Consider the following 12,725-nt stretch of genomic DNA (forward strand, 5'->3'; position numbering starts at 1 on the left):
GAAACAGGATGGATGGATTAAAGTTATCCTACCAGACATAGGAGTCCTGAATGGGCCCACCAGTCTTATATATCTCGCCTGATCGAGCGCTGATCGAGCGATGAGCGTGGTATCATGTTGCAAGTGGCTGCATGGCTTAGCTTACTAAATGCAAATGCATAAGAGTAATATTCTTAGCATTACTAGAGCCTACGGCCACACCAGACTGAATGCGCCCGATCTCGTCTGATCTCGGAAGCTCAGTGTCGGGCCTAGTTAGTACCTGGATGGGAGACCGCCTGGGAATACCAGGTGCTGTAGGCTTTTTTGTGCTCCAAGTTCAGGAAGTGAGCCATTTCTCAATTGCCTTTCAAAACTGCAAGGTCTAGCCGACTAGATGCTTAAAAGTACAAAACTCACTAGGCCCAGAGCCTACGGCCACACCACACTGAATGCGCCCGATCTCGTCTGATCTCGGAAGCTAAGCAGTGTCGGGCCTAGTTAGTACCTGGATGGGAGACCGCCTGGGAATACCAGGTGCTGTAGGCTTTTTTGTGCTCCAAGTTCAGGAAGTGAGCCATTTCTCAATTGCCTTTCAAAACTGCAAGGTCTAGCCGACTAGATGCTTAAAAGTACAAAACTCACTAGGACCAGAGCCTACGGCCACACCACACTGAATGCGCCCGATCTCGTCTGATCTCGGAAGCTAAGCAGTGTCGGGCCTAGTTAGTACCTGGATGGGAGACCGCCTGGGAATACCAGGTGCTGTAGGCTATTTTGTGCTCCATGATTAGTAATTGCACAACTTCTCAATTACTTTTCAAATTTGGTATGTTTCCAAAATAATTTTATCCCGTTTTATAGCGGAAATGTTGGACAACATTATGAGGGCTGGAGCTACCTATTTACATATAATTAGCATACAGGTAGTGTGTTCATGGGTAATAAATCGACTTTCACATGTAATGCAGTACAGAGAATATTGAGTCCTTCAAGAGGCATGAAAGAAAGCCGTTATTGTGTTGATTGTTCTCTCCACCTCCCTGCAACAGAAACAGGATGGATGGATTAAAGTTATCCTACCAGACATAGGAGTCCTGAATGGGCCCACCAGTCTTATATATCTCGCCTGATCTCGCCTGATCGAGCCTGATCGAGCGATGAGCGTGGTATCATGTTGCAAGTGGCTGCATGGCTTAGCTTACTAAATGCAAATGCATAAGAGTAATATTCTTAGCATTTCTAGAGCCTACGGCCACACCACACTGAATGCGCCCGATCTCGTCTGATCTCGGAAGCTAAGCAGTGTCGGGCCTAGTTAGTACCTGGATGGGAGACTGCCTGGGAATACCAGGTGCTGTAGGCTTTTTTGTGCTCCAAGTTCAGGAAGTGAGCCATTTCTCAATTGCCTTTCAAAACTGCAAGGTCTAGCCGACTAGATGCTTAAAAGTACAAAACTCACTAGGCCCAGAGCCTACGGCCACACCACACTGAATGCGCCCGATCTCGTCTGATCTGGGAAGCTAAGCAGTGTCGGGCCTAGTTAGTACCTGTATGGGAGACCGCCTGGGAATACCAGGTGCTGTAGGCTATTTTGTGCTCCATGATTAGTAATTGCGCAACTTCTCAATTACTTTTCAAATTTGGTATGTTTCCAAAATAATTTTATCCCGTTTTATAGCGGAAATGTTGGACAACATTATGAGGGCTGGAGCTACCTATTTACATATAATTAGCATACAGGTAGTGTGTTCATGGGTAATAAATCGACTTTCACATGTAATGCAGTACAGAGAATATTGAGTCCTTCAAGAGGCATGAAAGAAAGCCGTTATTGTGTTGATTGTTCTCTCCACCTCCCTGCAACAGAAACAGGATGGATGGATTAAAGTTATCCTACCAGACATAGGAGTCCTGAATGGGCCCACCAGTCTTATATATCTCGCCTGATCAAGCGCTGATCGAGCGATGAGCGTGGTATCATGTTGCAAGTGGCTGCATGGCTTAGCTTACTAAATGCAAATGCATAAGAGTAATATTCTTAGCATTACTCGAGCCTACGGCCACACCACACTGAATGCGCCCGATCTCGTCTGATCTCGGAAGCTAAGCAGTGTCGGGCCTAGTTAGTACCTGGATGGGAGACCGCCTGGGAATACCAGGTGCTGTAGGCTTTTTTGTGCTCCAAGTTCAGGAAGTGAGCCATTTCTCAATTGCCTTTCAAAACTGCAAGGTCTAGCCGACTAGATGCTTAAAAGTACAAAACTCACTAGGCCCAGAGCCTACGGCCACACCACACTGAATGCGCCCGATCTCGTCTGATCTCGGAAGCTAAGCAGTGTCAGGCCTAGTTAGTACCTGGATGGGAGACCGCCTGGGAATACCAGGTGCTGTAGGCTTTTTTGTGCTCCAAGTTCAGGAAGTGAGCCATTTCTCAATTACCTTTCAAAACTGCAAGGTCTAGCCGACTAGATGCTTAAAAGTACAAAACTCACTGGGACCAGAGCCTACGGCCACACCACACTGAATGCGCCCGATCTCGTCTGATCTTGGAAGCTAAGCAGTGTCGGGCCTAGTTAGTACCTGGATGGGAGACCGCCTGGGAATACCAGGTGCTGTAGGCTTTTTTGTGCTCCAAGTTCAGGAAGTGAGCCATTTCTCAATTGCCTTTCAAAACTGCAAGGTCTAGCCGACTAGATGCTTAAAAGTACAAAACTCACTAGGCCCTGAGCCTACGGCCACACCACACTGAATGCGCCCGATCTCATCTGATCTCGGAAGCTAAGCAGTGTCGGGCCTAGTTAGTACCTGGATGGGAGACCGCCTGGGAATACCAGGTGCTGTAGGCTATTTTGTGCTCCATGATTAGTAATTGCACAACTTCTCAATTACTTTTCAAATTTGGTATGTTTCCAAAATAATTTTATCCCGTTTTATAGCGGAAATGTTGGACAACATTATGAGGGCTGGAGCTACCTATTTACATATAATTAGCATACAGGTAGTGTGTTCATGGGTAATAAATCGACTTTCACATGTAATGCAGTACAGAGAATATTGAGTCCTTCAAGAGGCATGAAAGAAAGCCGTTATTGTGTTGATTGTTCTCTCCACCTCCCTGCAACAGAAACAGGATGGATGGATTAAAGTTATCCTACCAGACATAGGAGTCCTGAATGGGCCCACCAGTCTTATATATCTCGCCTGATCGAGCGCTGATCGAGCGATGAGCGTGGTATCATGTTGCAAGTGGCTGCATGGCTTAGCTTACTAAATGCAAATGCATAAGAGTAATATTCTTAGCATTACTAGAGCCTACGGCCACACCAGACTGAATGCGCCCGATCTCGTCTGATCTCGGAAGCTAAGCAGTGTCAGGCCTAGTTAGTACCTGGATGGGAGACCGCCTGGGAATACCAGGTGCTGTAGGCTTTTTTGTGCTCCAAGTTCAGGAAGTGAGCCATTTCTCAATTGCCTTTCAAAACTGCAAGGTCTAGCCGACTAGATGCTTAAAAGTACAAAACTCACTGGGACCAGAGCCTACGGCCACACCACACTGAATGCGCCCGATCTCGTCTGATCTTGGAAGCTAAGCAGTGTCGGGCCTAGTTAGTACCTGGATGGGAGACCGCCTGGGAATACCAGGTGCTGTAGGCTTTTTTGTGCTCCAAGTTCAGGAAGTGAGCCATTTCTCAATTGCCTTTCAAAACTGCAAGGTCTAGCCGACTAGATGCTTAAAAGTACAAAACTCACTAGGCCCTGAGCCTACGGCCACACCACACTGAATGCGCCCGATCTCGTCTGATCTCGGAAGCTAAGCAGTGTCGGGCCTAGTTAGTACCTGGATGGGAGACCGCCTGGGAATACCAGGTGCTGTAGGCTATTTTGTGCTCCATGATTAGTAATTGCACAACTTCTCAATTACTTTTCAAATTTGGTATGTTTCCAAAATAATTTTATCCCGTTTTATAGCGGAAATGTTGGACAACATTATGAGGGCTGGAGCTACCTATTTACATATAATTAGCATACAGGTAGTGTGTTCATGGGTAATAAATCGACTTTCACATGTAATGCAGTACAGAGAATATTGAGTCCTTCAAGAGGCATGAAAGAAAGCCGTTATTGTGTTGATTGTTCTCTCCACCTCCCTGCAACAGAAACAGGATGGATGGATTAAAGTTATCCTACCAGACATAGGAGTCCTGAATGGGCCCACCAGTCTTATATATCTCGCCTGATCGAGCCTGATCGAGCGATGAGCGTGGTATCATGTTGCAAGTGGCTGCATGGCTTAGCTTACTAAATGCAAATGCATAAGAGTAATATTCTTAGCATTTCTAGAGCCTACGGCCACACCACACTGAATGCGCCTGATCTCGTCTGATCTCGGAAGCTAAGCAGTGTCGGGCCTAGTTAGTACCTGGATGGGAGACTGCCTGGGAATACCAGGTGCTGTAGGCTTTTTTGTGCTCCAAGTTCAGGAAGTGAGCCATTTCTCAATTGCCTTTCAAAACTGCAAGGTCTAGCCGACTAGATGCTTAAAAGTACAAAACTCACTAGGCCCAGAGCCTACGGCCACACCACACTGAATGCGCCCGATCTCGTCTGATCTCGGAAGCTAAGCAGTGTCGGGCCTAGTTAGTACCTGGATGGGAGACCGCCTGGGAATACCAGTTGCTGTAGGCTATTTTGTGCTCCATGATTAGTAATTGCGCAACTTCTCAATTACTTTTCAAATTTGGTATGTTTCCAAAATAATTTTATCCCGTTTTATAGCGGAAATGTTGGACAACATTATGAGGGCTGGAGCTACCTATTTACATATAATTAGCATACAGGTAGTGTGTTCATGGGTAATAAATCGACTTTCACATGTAATGCAGTACAGAGAATATTGAGTCCTTCAAGAGGCATGAAAGAAAGCCGTTATTGTGTTGATTGTTCTCTCCACCTCCCTGCAACAGAAACAGGATGGATGGATTAAAGTTATCCTACCAGACATAGGAGTCCTGAATGGGCCCACCAGTCTTATATATCTCGCCTGATCGAGCGCTGATCGAGCGATGAGCGTGGTATCATGTTGCAAGTGGCTGCATGGCTTAGCTTACTAAATGCAAATGCATAAGAGTAATATTCTTAGCATTACTAGAGCCTACGGCCACACCAGACTGAATGCGCCCGATCTCGTCTGATCTCGGAAGCTCAGTGTCGGGCCTAGTTAGTACCTGGATGGGAGACCGCCTGGGAATACCAGGTGCTGTAGGCTTTTTTGTGCTCCAAGTTCAGGAAGTGAGCCATTTCTCAATTGCCTTTCAAAACTGCAAGGTCTAGCCGACTAGATGCTTAAAAGTACAAAACTCACTAGGCCCAGAGCCTACGGCCACACCACACTGAATGCGCCCGATCTCGTCTGATCTCGGAAGCTAAGCAGTGTCGGGCCTAGTTAGTACCTGGATGGGAGACCGCCTGGGAATACCAGGTGCTGTAGGCTTTTTTGTGCTCCAAGTTCAGGAAGTGAGCCATTTCTCAATTGCCTTTCAAAACTGCAAGGTCTAGCCGACTAGATGCTTAAAAGTACAAAACTCACTAGGACCAGAGCCTACGGCCACACCACACTGAATGCGCCCGATCTCGTCTGATCTCGGAAGCTAAGCAGTGTCGGGCCTAGTTAGTACCTGGATGGGAGACCGCCTGGGAATACCAGGTGCTGTAGGCATTTTGTGCTCCATGATTAGTAATTGCACAACTTCTCAATTACTTTTCAAATTTGGTATGTTTCCAAAATAATTTTATCCCGTTTTATAGCGGAAATGTTGGACAACATTATGAGGGCTGGAGCTACCTATTTACATATAATTAGCATACAGGTAGTGTGTTCATGGGTAATAAATCGACTTTCACATGTAATGCAGTACAGAGAATATTGAGTCCTTCAAGAGGCATGAAAGAAAGCCGTTATTGTGTTGATTGTTCTCTCCACCTCCCTGCAACAGAAACAGGATGGATGGATTAAAGTTATCCTACCAGACATAGGAGTCCTGAATGGGCCCACCAGTCTTATATATCTCGCCTGATCGAGCCTGATCGAGCGATGAGCGTGGTATCATGTTGCAAGTGGCTGCATGGCTTAGCTTACTAAATGCAAATGCATAAGAGTAATATTCTTAGCATTTCTAGAGCCTACGGCCACACCACACTGAATGCGCCTGATCTCGTCTGATCTCGGAAGCTAAGCAGTGTCGGGCCTAGTTAGTACCTGGATGGGAGACTGCCTGGGAATACCAGGTGCTGTAGGCTTTTTTGTGCTCCAAGTTCAGGAAGTGAGCCATTTCTCAATTGCCTTTCAAAACTGCAAGGTCTAGCCGACTAGATGCTTAAAAGTACAAAACTCACTAGGCCCAGAGCCTACGGCCACACCACACTGAATGCGCCCGATCTCGTCTGATCTCGGAAGCTAAGCAGTGTCGGGCCTAGTTAGTACCTGGATGGGAGACCGCCTGGGAATACCAGGTGCTGTAGGCTATTTTGTGCTCCATGATTAGTAATTGCGCAACTTCTCAATTACTTTTCAAATTTGGTATGTTTCCAAAATAATTTTATCCCGTTTTATAGCGGAAATGTTGGACAACATTATGAGGGCTGGAGCTACCTATTTACATATAATTAGCATACAGGTAGTGTGTTCATGGGTAATAAATCGACTTTCACATGTAATGCAGTACAGAGAATATTGAGTCCTTCAAGAGGCATGAAAGAAAGCCGTTATTGTGTTGATTGTTCTCTCCACCTCCCTGCAACAGAAACAGGATGGATGGATTAAAGTTATCCTACCAGACATAGGAGTCCTGAATGGGCCCACCAGTCTTATATATCTCGCCTGATCGAGCGCTGATCGAGCGATGAGCGTGGTATCATGTTGCAAGTGGCTGCATGGCTTAGCTTACTAAATGCAAATGCATAAGAGTAATATTCTTAGCATTACTAGAGCCTACGGCCACACCAGACTGAATGCGCCCGATCTCGTCTGATCTCGGAAGCTCAGTGTCGGGCCTAGTTAGTACCTGGATGGGAGACCGCCTGGGAATACCAGGTGCTGTAGGCTTTTTTGTGCTCCAAGTTCAGGAAGTGAGCCATTTCTCAATTGCCTTTCAAAACTGCAAGGTCTAGCCGACTAGATGCTTAAAAGTACAAAACTCACTAGGCCCAGAGCCTACGGCCACACCACACTGAATGCGCCCGATCTCGTCTGATCTCGGAAGCTAAGCAGTGTCGGGCCTAGTTAGTACCTGGATGGGAGACCGCCTGGGAATACCAGGTGCTGTAGGCTTTTTTGTGCTCCAAGTTCAGGAAGTGAGCCATTTCTCAATTGCCTTTCAAAACTGCAAGGTCTAGCCGACTAGATGCTTAAAAGTACAAAACTCACTAGGACCAGAGCCTACGGCCACACCACACTGAATGCGCCCGATCTCGTCTGATCTCGGAAGCTAAGCAGTGTCGGGCCTAGTTAGTACCTGGATGGGAGACCGCCTGGGAATACCAGGTGCTGTAGGCATTTTGTGCTCCATGATTAGTAATTGCACAACTTCTCAATTACTTTTCAAATTTGGTATGTTTCCAAAATAATTTTATCCCGTTTTATAGCGGAAATGTTGGACAACATTATGAGGGCTGGAGCTACCTATTTACATATAATTAGCATACAGGTAGTGTGTTCATGGGTAATAAATCGACTTTCACATGTAATGCAGTACAGAGAATATTGAGTCCTTCAAGAGGCATGAAAGAAAGCCGTTATTGTGTTGATTGTTCTCTCCATCTCCCTGCAACAGAAACAGGATGGATGGATTAAAGTTATCCTACCAGACATAGGAGTCCTGAATGGGCCCACCAGTCTTATATATCTCGCCTGATCGAGCGCTGATCGAGCGATGAGCGTGGTATCATGTTGCAAGTGGCTGCATGGCTTAGCTTACTAAATGCAAATGCATAAGAGTAATATTCTTAGCATTACTAGAGCCTACGGCCACACCAGACTGAATGCGCCCGATCTCGTCTGATCTCGGAAGCTCAGTGTCGGGCCTAGTTAGTACCTGGATGGGAGACCGCCTGGGAATACCAGGTGCTGTAGGCTTTTTTGTGCTCCAAGTTCAGGAAGTGAGCCATTTCTCAATTGCCTTTCAAAACTGCAAGGTCTAGCCGACTAGATGCTTAAAAGTACAAAACTCACTAGGCCCAGAGCCTACGGCCACACCACACTGAATGCGCCCGATCTCGTCTGATCTCGGAAGCTAAGCAGTGTCGGGCCTAGTTAGTACCTGGATGGGAGACCGCCTGGGAATACCAGGTGCTGTAGGCTTTTTTGTGCTCCAAGTTCAGGAAGTGAGCCATTTCTCAATTGCCTTTCAAAACTGCAAGGTCTAGCCGACTAGATGCTTAAAAGTACAAAACTCACTAGGACCAGAGCCTACGGCCACACCACACTGAATGCGCCCGATCTCGTCTGATCTCGGAAGCTAAGCAGTGTCGGGCCTAGTTAGTACCTGGATGGGAGACCGCCTGGGAATACCAGGTGCTGTAGGCATTTTGTGCTCCATGATTAGTAATTGCACAACTTCTCAATTACTTTTCAAATTTGGTATGTTTCCAAAATAATTTTATCCCGTTTTATAGCGGAAATGTTGGACAACATTATGAGGGCTGGAGCTACCTATTTACATATAATTAGCATACAGGTAGTGTGTTCATGGGTAATAAATCGACTTTCACATGTAATGCAGTACAGAGAATATTGAGTCCTTCAAGAGGCATGAAAGAAAGCCGTTATTGTGTTGATTGTTCTCTCCACCTCCCTGCAACAGAAACAGGATGGATGGATTAAAGTTATCCTACCAGACATAGGAGTCCTGAATGGGCCCACCAGTCTTATATATCTCGCCTGATCGAGCCTGATCGAGCGATGAGCGTGGTATCATGTTGCAAGTGGCTGCATGGCTTAGCTTACTAAATGCAAATGCATAAGAGTAATATTCTTAGCATTTCTAGAGCCTACGGCCACACCACACTGAATGCGCCTGATCTCGTCTGATCTCGGAAGCTAAGCAGTGTCGGGCCTAGTTAGTACCTGGATGGGAGACTGCCTGGGAATACCAGGTGCTGTAGGCTTTTTTGTGCTCCAAGTTCAGGAAGTGAGCCATTTCTCAATTGCCTTTCAAAACTGCAAGGTCTAGCCGACTAGATGCTTAAAAGTACAAAACTCACTAGGCCCAGAGCCTACGGCCACACCACACTGAATGCGCCCGATCTCGTCTGATCTCGGAAGCTAAGCAGTGTCGGGCCTAGTTAGTACCTGGATGGGAGACCGCCTGGGAATACCAGGTGCTGTAGGCTATTTTGTGCTCCATGATTAGTAATTGCGCAACTTCTCAATTACTTTTCAAATTTGGTATGTTTCCAAAATAATTTTATCCCGTTTTATAGCGGAAATGTTGGACAACATTATGAGGGCTGGAGCTACCTATTTACATATAATTAGCATACAGGTAGTGTGTTCATGGGTAATAAATCGACTTTCACATGTAATGCAGTACAGAGAATATTGAGTCCTTCAAGAGGCATGAAAGAAAGCCGTTATTGTGTTGATTGTTCTCTCCACCTCCCTGCAACAGAAACAGGATGGATGGATTAAAGTTATCCTACCAGACATAGGAGTCCTGAATGGGCCCACCAGTCTTATATATCTCGCCTGATCGAGCGCTGATCGAGCGATGAGCGTGGTATCATGTTGCAAGTGGCTGCATGGCTTAGCTTACTAAATGCAAATGCATAAGAGTAATATTCTTAGCATTACTAGAGCCTACGGCCACACCAGACTGAATGCGCCCGATCTCGTCTGATCTCGGAAGCTCAGTGTCGGGCCTAGTTAGTACCTGGATGGGAGACCGCCTGGGAATACCAGGTGCTGTAGGCTTTTTTGTGCTCCAAGTTCAGGAAGTGAGCCATTTCTCAATTGCCTTTCAAAACTGCAAGGTCTAGCCGACTAGATGCTTAAAAGTACAAAACTCACTAGGCCCAGAGCCTACGGCCACACCACACTGAATGCGCCCAATCTCGTCTGATCTCGGAAGCTAAGCAGTGTCGGGCCTAGTTAGTACCTGGATGGGAGACCGCCTGGGAATACCAGGTGCTGTAGGCTTTTTTGTGCTCCAAGTTCAGGAAGTGAGCCATTTCTCAATTGCCTTTCAAAACTGCAAGGTCTAGCCGACTAGATGCTTAAAAGTACAAAACTCACTAGGACCAGAGCCTACGGCCACACCACACTGAATGCGCCCGATCTCGTCTGATCTCGGAAGCTAAGCAGTGTCGGGCCTAGTTAGTACCTGGATGGGAGACCGCCTGGGAATACCAGGTGCTGTAGGCATTTTGTGCTCCATGATTAGTAATTGCACAACTTCTCAATTACTTTTCAAATTTGGTATGTTTCCAAAATAATTTTATCCCGTTTTATAGCGGAAATGTTGGACAACATTATGAGGGCTGGAGCTACCTATTTACATATAATTAGCATACAGGTAGTGTGTTCATGGGTAATAAATCGACTTTCACATGTAATGCAGTACAGAGAATATTGAGTCCTTCAAGAGGCATGAAAGAAAGCCGTTATTGTGTTGATTGTTCTCTCCATCTCCCTGCAACAGAAACAGGATGGATGGATTAAAGTTATCCTACCAGACATAGGAGTCCTGAATGGGCCCACCAGTCTTATATATCTCGCCTGATCGAGCGCTGATCGAGCGATGAGCGTGGTATCATGTTGCAAGTGGCTGCATGGCTTAGCTTACTAAATGCAAATGCATAAGAGTAATATTCTTAGCATTACTAGAGCCTACGGCCACACCAGACTGAATGCGCCCGATCTCGTCTGATCTCGGAAGCTCAGTGTCGGGCCTAGTTAGTACCTGGATGGGAGACCGCCTGGGAATACCAGGTGCTGTAGGCTTTTTTGTGCTCCAAGTTCAGGAAGTGAGCCATTTCTCAATTGCCTTTCAAAACTGCAAGGTCTAGCCGACTAGATGCTTAAAAGTACAAAACTCACTAGGCCCAGAGCCTACGGCCACACCACACTGAATGCGCCCGATCTCGTCTGATCTCGGAAGCTAAGCAGTGTCGGGCCTAGTTAGTACCTGGATGGGAGACCGCCTGGGAATACCAGGTGCTGTAGGCTTTTTTGTGCTCCAAGTTCAGGAAGTGAGCCATTTCTCAATTGCCTTTCAAAACTGCAAGGTCTAGACGACTAGATGCTTAAAAGTACAAAACTCACTAGGACCAGAGCCTACGGCCACACCACACTGAATGCGCCCGATCTCGTCTGATCTCGGAAGCTAAGCAGTGTCGGGCCTAGTTAGTACCTGGATGGGAGACCGCCTGGGAATACCAGGTGCTGTAGGCATTTTGTGCTCCATGATTAGTAATTGCACAACTTCTCAATTACTTTTCAAATTTGGTATGTTTCCAAAATAATTTTATCCCGTTTTATAGCGGAAATGTTGGACAACATTATGAGGGCTGGAGCTACCTATTTACATATAATTAGCATACAGGTAGTGTGTTCATGGGTAATAAATCGACTTTCACATGTAATGCAGTACAGAGAATATTGAGTCCTTCAAGAGGCATGAAAGAAAGCCGTTATTGTGTTGATTGTTCTCTCCATCTCCCTGCAACAGAAACAGGATGGATGGATTAAAGTTATCCTACCAGACATAGGAGTCCTGAATGGGCCCACCAGTCTTATATATCTCGCCTGATCGAGCCTGATCGAGCGCTGATCGAGCGATGAGCGTGGTATCATGTTGCAAGTGGCTGCATGGCTTAGCTTACTAAATGCAAATGCATAAGAGTAATATTCTTAGCATTTCTAGAGCCTACGGCCACACCACACTGAATGCGCCCGATCTCGTCTGATCTCGGAAGCTAAGCAGTGTCGGGCCTAGTTAGTACCTGGATGGGAGACCGCCTGGGAATACCAGGTGCTGTAGGCTTTTTTGTGCTCCAAGTTCAGGAAGTGAGCCATTTCTCAATTGCCTTTCAAAACTGCAAGGTCTAGCCGACTAGATGCTTAAAAGTACAAAACTCACTAGGCCCAGAGCCTACGGCCACACCACACTGAATGCGCCCGATCTCGTCTGATCTCGGAAGCTAAGCAGTGTCGGGCCTAGTTAGTACCTGGATGGGAGACCGCCTGGGAATACCAGGTGCTGTAGGCTTTTTTGTGCTCCAAGTTCAGGAAGTGAGCCATTTCTCAATTGCCTTTCAAAACTGCAAGGTCTAGCCGACTAGATGCTTAAAAGTACAAAACTCACTAGGACCAGAGCCTACGGCCACACCACACTGAATGCGCCCGATCTCGTCTGATCTCAGAAGCTAAGCAGTGTCGGGCCTAGTTAGTACCTGGATGGGAGACCGCCTGGGAATACCAGGTGCTGTAGGCTTTTTTGTGCTCCAAGTTCAGGAAGTGAGCCATTTCTCAATTGCCTTTCAAAACTGCAAGGTCTAGCCGACTAGATGCTTAAAAGTACAAAACTCACTAGGCCCAGAGCCTACGGCCACACCACACTGAATGCGCCCGATCTCGTCTGATCTCGTAAGCTAAGCAGTGTCGGGCCTAGTTAGTACCTGGATGGGAGACCGCCTGGGAATACCAGGTGCTGTAGGCTATTTTGTGCTCCATGATTAGTAATTGCACA

The 12,725-nt window shown here is 46.5% G+C and overlaps 31 non-coding genes and 6 pseudogenes across 31 annotated transcripts; all 37 read left to right on the forward strand.

Annotated features, from left to right (window-relative positions):
* The first annotated feature begins 187 nt into the window (after window positions 1-187).
* LOC138474200 (5S ribosomal RNA) lies at window positions 188-303 on the forward strand (annotated as a pseudogene).
* A 106-nt stretch (window positions 304-409) lies between these two features.
* LOC138477081 (5S ribosomal RNA) lies at window positions 410-528 on the forward strand. Its single transcript, XR_011271074.1, has one exon. It is a non-coding gene; the product is annotated as a 5S ribosomal RNA (ribosomal RNA).
* Window positions 529-634: 106 nt separating this feature from the next.
* Window positions 635-753, forward strand: LOC138477082 (5S ribosomal RNA). The gene has a single exon (XR_011271075.1). It is a non-coding gene; the product is annotated as a 5S ribosomal RNA (ribosomal RNA).
* Window positions 754-1,226: 473 nt separating this feature from the next.
* On the forward strand, window positions 1,227-1,345 carry LOC138478534 (5S ribosomal RNA). The gene has a single exon (XR_011272393.1). It is a non-coding gene; the product is annotated as a 5S ribosomal RNA (ribosomal RNA).
* Window positions 1,346-1,451: 106 nt separating this feature from the next.
* Window positions 1,452-1,570, forward strand: LOC138480328 (5S ribosomal RNA). Its single transcript, XR_011274013.1, has one exon. It is a non-coding gene; the product is annotated as a 5S ribosomal RNA (ribosomal RNA).
* A 464-nt stretch (window positions 1,571-2,034) lies between these two features.
* Window positions 2,035-2,153, forward strand: LOC138477083 (5S ribosomal RNA). The gene has a single exon (XR_011271076.1). It is a non-coding gene; the product is annotated as a 5S ribosomal RNA (ribosomal RNA).
* A 106-nt stretch (window positions 2,154-2,259) lies between these two features.
* On the forward strand, window positions 2,260-2,378 carry LOC138478946 (5S ribosomal RNA). Its single transcript, XR_011272766.1, has one exon. It is a non-coding gene; the product is annotated as a 5S ribosomal RNA (ribosomal RNA).
* Window positions 2,379-2,484: 106 nt separating this feature from the next.
* LOC138478687 (5S ribosomal RNA) lies at window positions 2,485-2,603 on the forward strand. The gene has a single exon (XR_011272531.1). It is a non-coding gene; the product is annotated as a 5S ribosomal RNA (ribosomal RNA).
* A 106-nt stretch (window positions 2,604-2,709) lies between these two features.
* Window positions 2,710-2,828, forward strand: LOC138475166 (5S ribosomal RNA). Its single transcript, XR_011269335.1, has one exon. It is a non-coding gene; the product is annotated as a 5S ribosomal RNA (ribosomal RNA).
* A 464-nt stretch (window positions 2,829-3,292) lies between these two features.
* LOC138480245 (5S ribosomal RNA) lies at window positions 3,293-3,411 on the forward strand. The gene has a single exon (XR_011273945.1). It is a non-coding gene; the product is annotated as a 5S ribosomal RNA (ribosomal RNA).
* Window positions 3,412-3,517: 106 nt separating this feature from the next.
* LOC138478688 (5S ribosomal RNA) lies at window positions 3,518-3,636 on the forward strand. The gene has a single exon (XR_011272532.1). It is a non-coding gene; the product is annotated as a 5S ribosomal RNA (ribosomal RNA).
* Window positions 3,637-3,742: 106 nt separating this feature from the next.
* LOC138477085 (5S ribosomal RNA) lies at window positions 3,743-3,861 on the forward strand. The gene has a single exon (XR_011271077.1). It is a non-coding gene; the product is annotated as a 5S ribosomal RNA (ribosomal RNA).
* Window positions 3,862-4,324: 463 nt separating this feature from the next.
* Window positions 4,325-4,443, forward strand: LOC138479609 (5S ribosomal RNA). The gene has a single exon (XR_011273368.1). It is a non-coding gene; the product is annotated as a 5S ribosomal RNA (ribosomal RNA).
* A 106-nt stretch (window positions 4,444-4,549) lies between these two features.
* LOC138479631 (5S ribosomal RNA) lies at window positions 4,550-4,668 on the forward strand. Its single transcript, XR_011273388.1, has one exon. It is a non-coding gene; the product is annotated as a 5S ribosomal RNA (ribosomal RNA).
* Window positions 4,669-5,132: 464 nt separating this feature from the next.
* On the forward strand, window positions 5,133-5,248 carry LOC138474201 (5S ribosomal RNA; annotated as a pseudogene).
* Window positions 5,249-5,354: 106 nt separating this feature from the next.
* LOC138477086 (5S ribosomal RNA) lies at window positions 5,355-5,473 on the forward strand. Its single transcript, XR_011271078.1, has one exon. It is a non-coding gene; the product is annotated as a 5S ribosomal RNA (ribosomal RNA).
* Window positions 5,474-5,579: 106 nt separating this feature from the next.
* Window positions 5,580-5,698, forward strand: LOC138477717 (5S ribosomal RNA). The gene has a single exon (XR_011271650.1). It is a non-coding gene; the product is annotated as a 5S ribosomal RNA (ribosomal RNA).
* Window positions 5,699-6,160: 462 nt separating this feature from the next.
* LOC138479611 (5S ribosomal RNA) lies at window positions 6,161-6,279 on the forward strand. Its single transcript, XR_011273370.1, has one exon. It is a non-coding gene; the product is annotated as a 5S ribosomal RNA (ribosomal RNA).
* A 106-nt stretch (window positions 6,280-6,385) lies between these two features.
* LOC138477087 (5S ribosomal RNA) lies at window positions 6,386-6,504 on the forward strand. The gene has a single exon (XR_011271079.1). It is a non-coding gene; the product is annotated as a 5S ribosomal RNA (ribosomal RNA).
* Window positions 6,505-6,968: 464 nt separating this feature from the next.
* Window positions 6,969-7,084, forward strand: LOC138474202 (5S ribosomal RNA; annotated as a pseudogene).
* A 106-nt stretch (window positions 7,085-7,190) lies between these two features.
* LOC138477088 (5S ribosomal RNA) lies at window positions 7,191-7,309 on the forward strand. Its single transcript, XR_011271080.1, has one exon. It is a non-coding gene; the product is annotated as a 5S ribosomal RNA (ribosomal RNA).
* Window positions 7,310-7,415: 106 nt separating this feature from the next.
* Window positions 7,416-7,534, forward strand: LOC138477718 (5S ribosomal RNA). Its single transcript, XR_011271651.1, has one exon. It is a non-coding gene; the product is annotated as a 5S ribosomal RNA (ribosomal RNA).
* Window positions 7,535-7,997: 463 nt separating this feature from the next.
* On the forward strand, window positions 7,998-8,113 carry LOC138474203 (5S ribosomal RNA; annotated as a pseudogene).
* Window positions 8,114-8,219: 106 nt separating this feature from the next.
* LOC138477090 (5S ribosomal RNA) lies at window positions 8,220-8,338 on the forward strand. The gene has a single exon (XR_011271082.1). It is a non-coding gene; the product is annotated as a 5S ribosomal RNA (ribosomal RNA).
* Window positions 8,339-8,444: 106 nt separating this feature from the next.
* On the forward strand, window positions 8,445-8,563 carry LOC138477719 (5S ribosomal RNA). The gene has a single exon (XR_011271652.1). It is a non-coding gene; the product is annotated as a 5S ribosomal RNA (ribosomal RNA).
* Window positions 8,564-9,025: 462 nt separating this feature from the next.
* Window positions 9,026-9,144, forward strand: LOC138479612 (5S ribosomal RNA). The gene has a single exon (XR_011273371.1). It is a non-coding gene; the product is annotated as a 5S ribosomal RNA (ribosomal RNA).
* A 106-nt stretch (window positions 9,145-9,250) lies between these two features.
* Window positions 9,251-9,369, forward strand: LOC138477091 (5S ribosomal RNA). The gene has a single exon (XR_011271083.1). It is a non-coding gene; the product is annotated as a 5S ribosomal RNA (ribosomal RNA).
* Window positions 9,370-9,833: 464 nt separating this feature from the next.
* On the forward strand, window positions 9,834-9,949 carry LOC138474205 (5S ribosomal RNA; annotated as a pseudogene).
* A 106-nt stretch (window positions 9,950-10,055) lies between these two features.
* On the forward strand, window positions 10,056-10,174 carry LOC138479369 (5S ribosomal RNA). Its single transcript, XR_011273150.1, has one exon. It is a non-coding gene; the product is annotated as a 5S ribosomal RNA (ribosomal RNA).
* A 106-nt stretch (window positions 10,175-10,280) lies between these two features.
* Window positions 10,281-10,399, forward strand: LOC138477720 (5S ribosomal RNA). Its single transcript, XR_011271653.1, has one exon. It is a non-coding gene; the product is annotated as a 5S ribosomal RNA (ribosomal RNA).
* A 463-nt stretch (window positions 10,400-10,862) lies between these two features.
* Window positions 10,863-10,978, forward strand: LOC138474206 (5S ribosomal RNA; annotated as a pseudogene).
* A 106-nt stretch (window positions 10,979-11,084) lies between these two features.
* Window positions 11,085-11,203, forward strand: LOC138477092 (5S ribosomal RNA). Its single transcript, XR_011271084.1, has one exon. It is a non-coding gene; the product is annotated as a 5S ribosomal RNA (ribosomal RNA).
* Window positions 11,204-11,309: 106 nt separating this feature from the next.
* Window positions 11,310-11,428, forward strand: LOC138477721 (5S ribosomal RNA). The gene has a single exon (XR_011271654.1). It is a non-coding gene; the product is annotated as a 5S ribosomal RNA (ribosomal RNA).
* A 473-nt stretch (window positions 11,429-11,901) lies between these two features.
* On the forward strand, window positions 11,902-12,020 carry LOC138477093 (5S ribosomal RNA). Its single transcript, XR_011271085.1, has one exon. It is a non-coding gene; the product is annotated as a 5S ribosomal RNA (ribosomal RNA).
* Window positions 12,021-12,126: 106 nt separating this feature from the next.
* Window positions 12,127-12,245, forward strand: LOC138477094 (5S ribosomal RNA). The gene has a single exon (XR_011271086.1). It is a non-coding gene; the product is annotated as a 5S ribosomal RNA (ribosomal RNA).
* Window positions 12,246-12,351: 106 nt separating this feature from the next.
* Window positions 12,352-12,470, forward strand: LOC138479031 (5S ribosomal RNA). Its single transcript, XR_011272843.1, has one exon. It is a non-coding gene; the product is annotated as a 5S ribosomal RNA (ribosomal RNA).
* Window positions 12,471-12,576: 106 nt separating this feature from the next.
* LOC138479132 (5S ribosomal RNA) lies at window positions 12,577-12,695 on the forward strand. Its single transcript, XR_011272935.1, has one exon. It is a non-coding gene; the product is annotated as a 5S ribosomal RNA (ribosomal RNA).
* Window positions 12,696-12,725: the final 30 nt, after the last annotated feature.

Source organism: Ambystoma mexicanum, chromosome 8 (genome assembly GCF_040938575.1).
Source record: "Ambystoma mexicanum isolate Mex_15411 chromosome 8, UKY_AmexF1_1, whole genome shotgun sequence".
Classification (NCBI taxonomy): Eukaryota; Metazoa; Chordata; class Amphibia; order Caudata; family Ambystomatidae; genus Ambystoma; species Ambystoma mexicanum.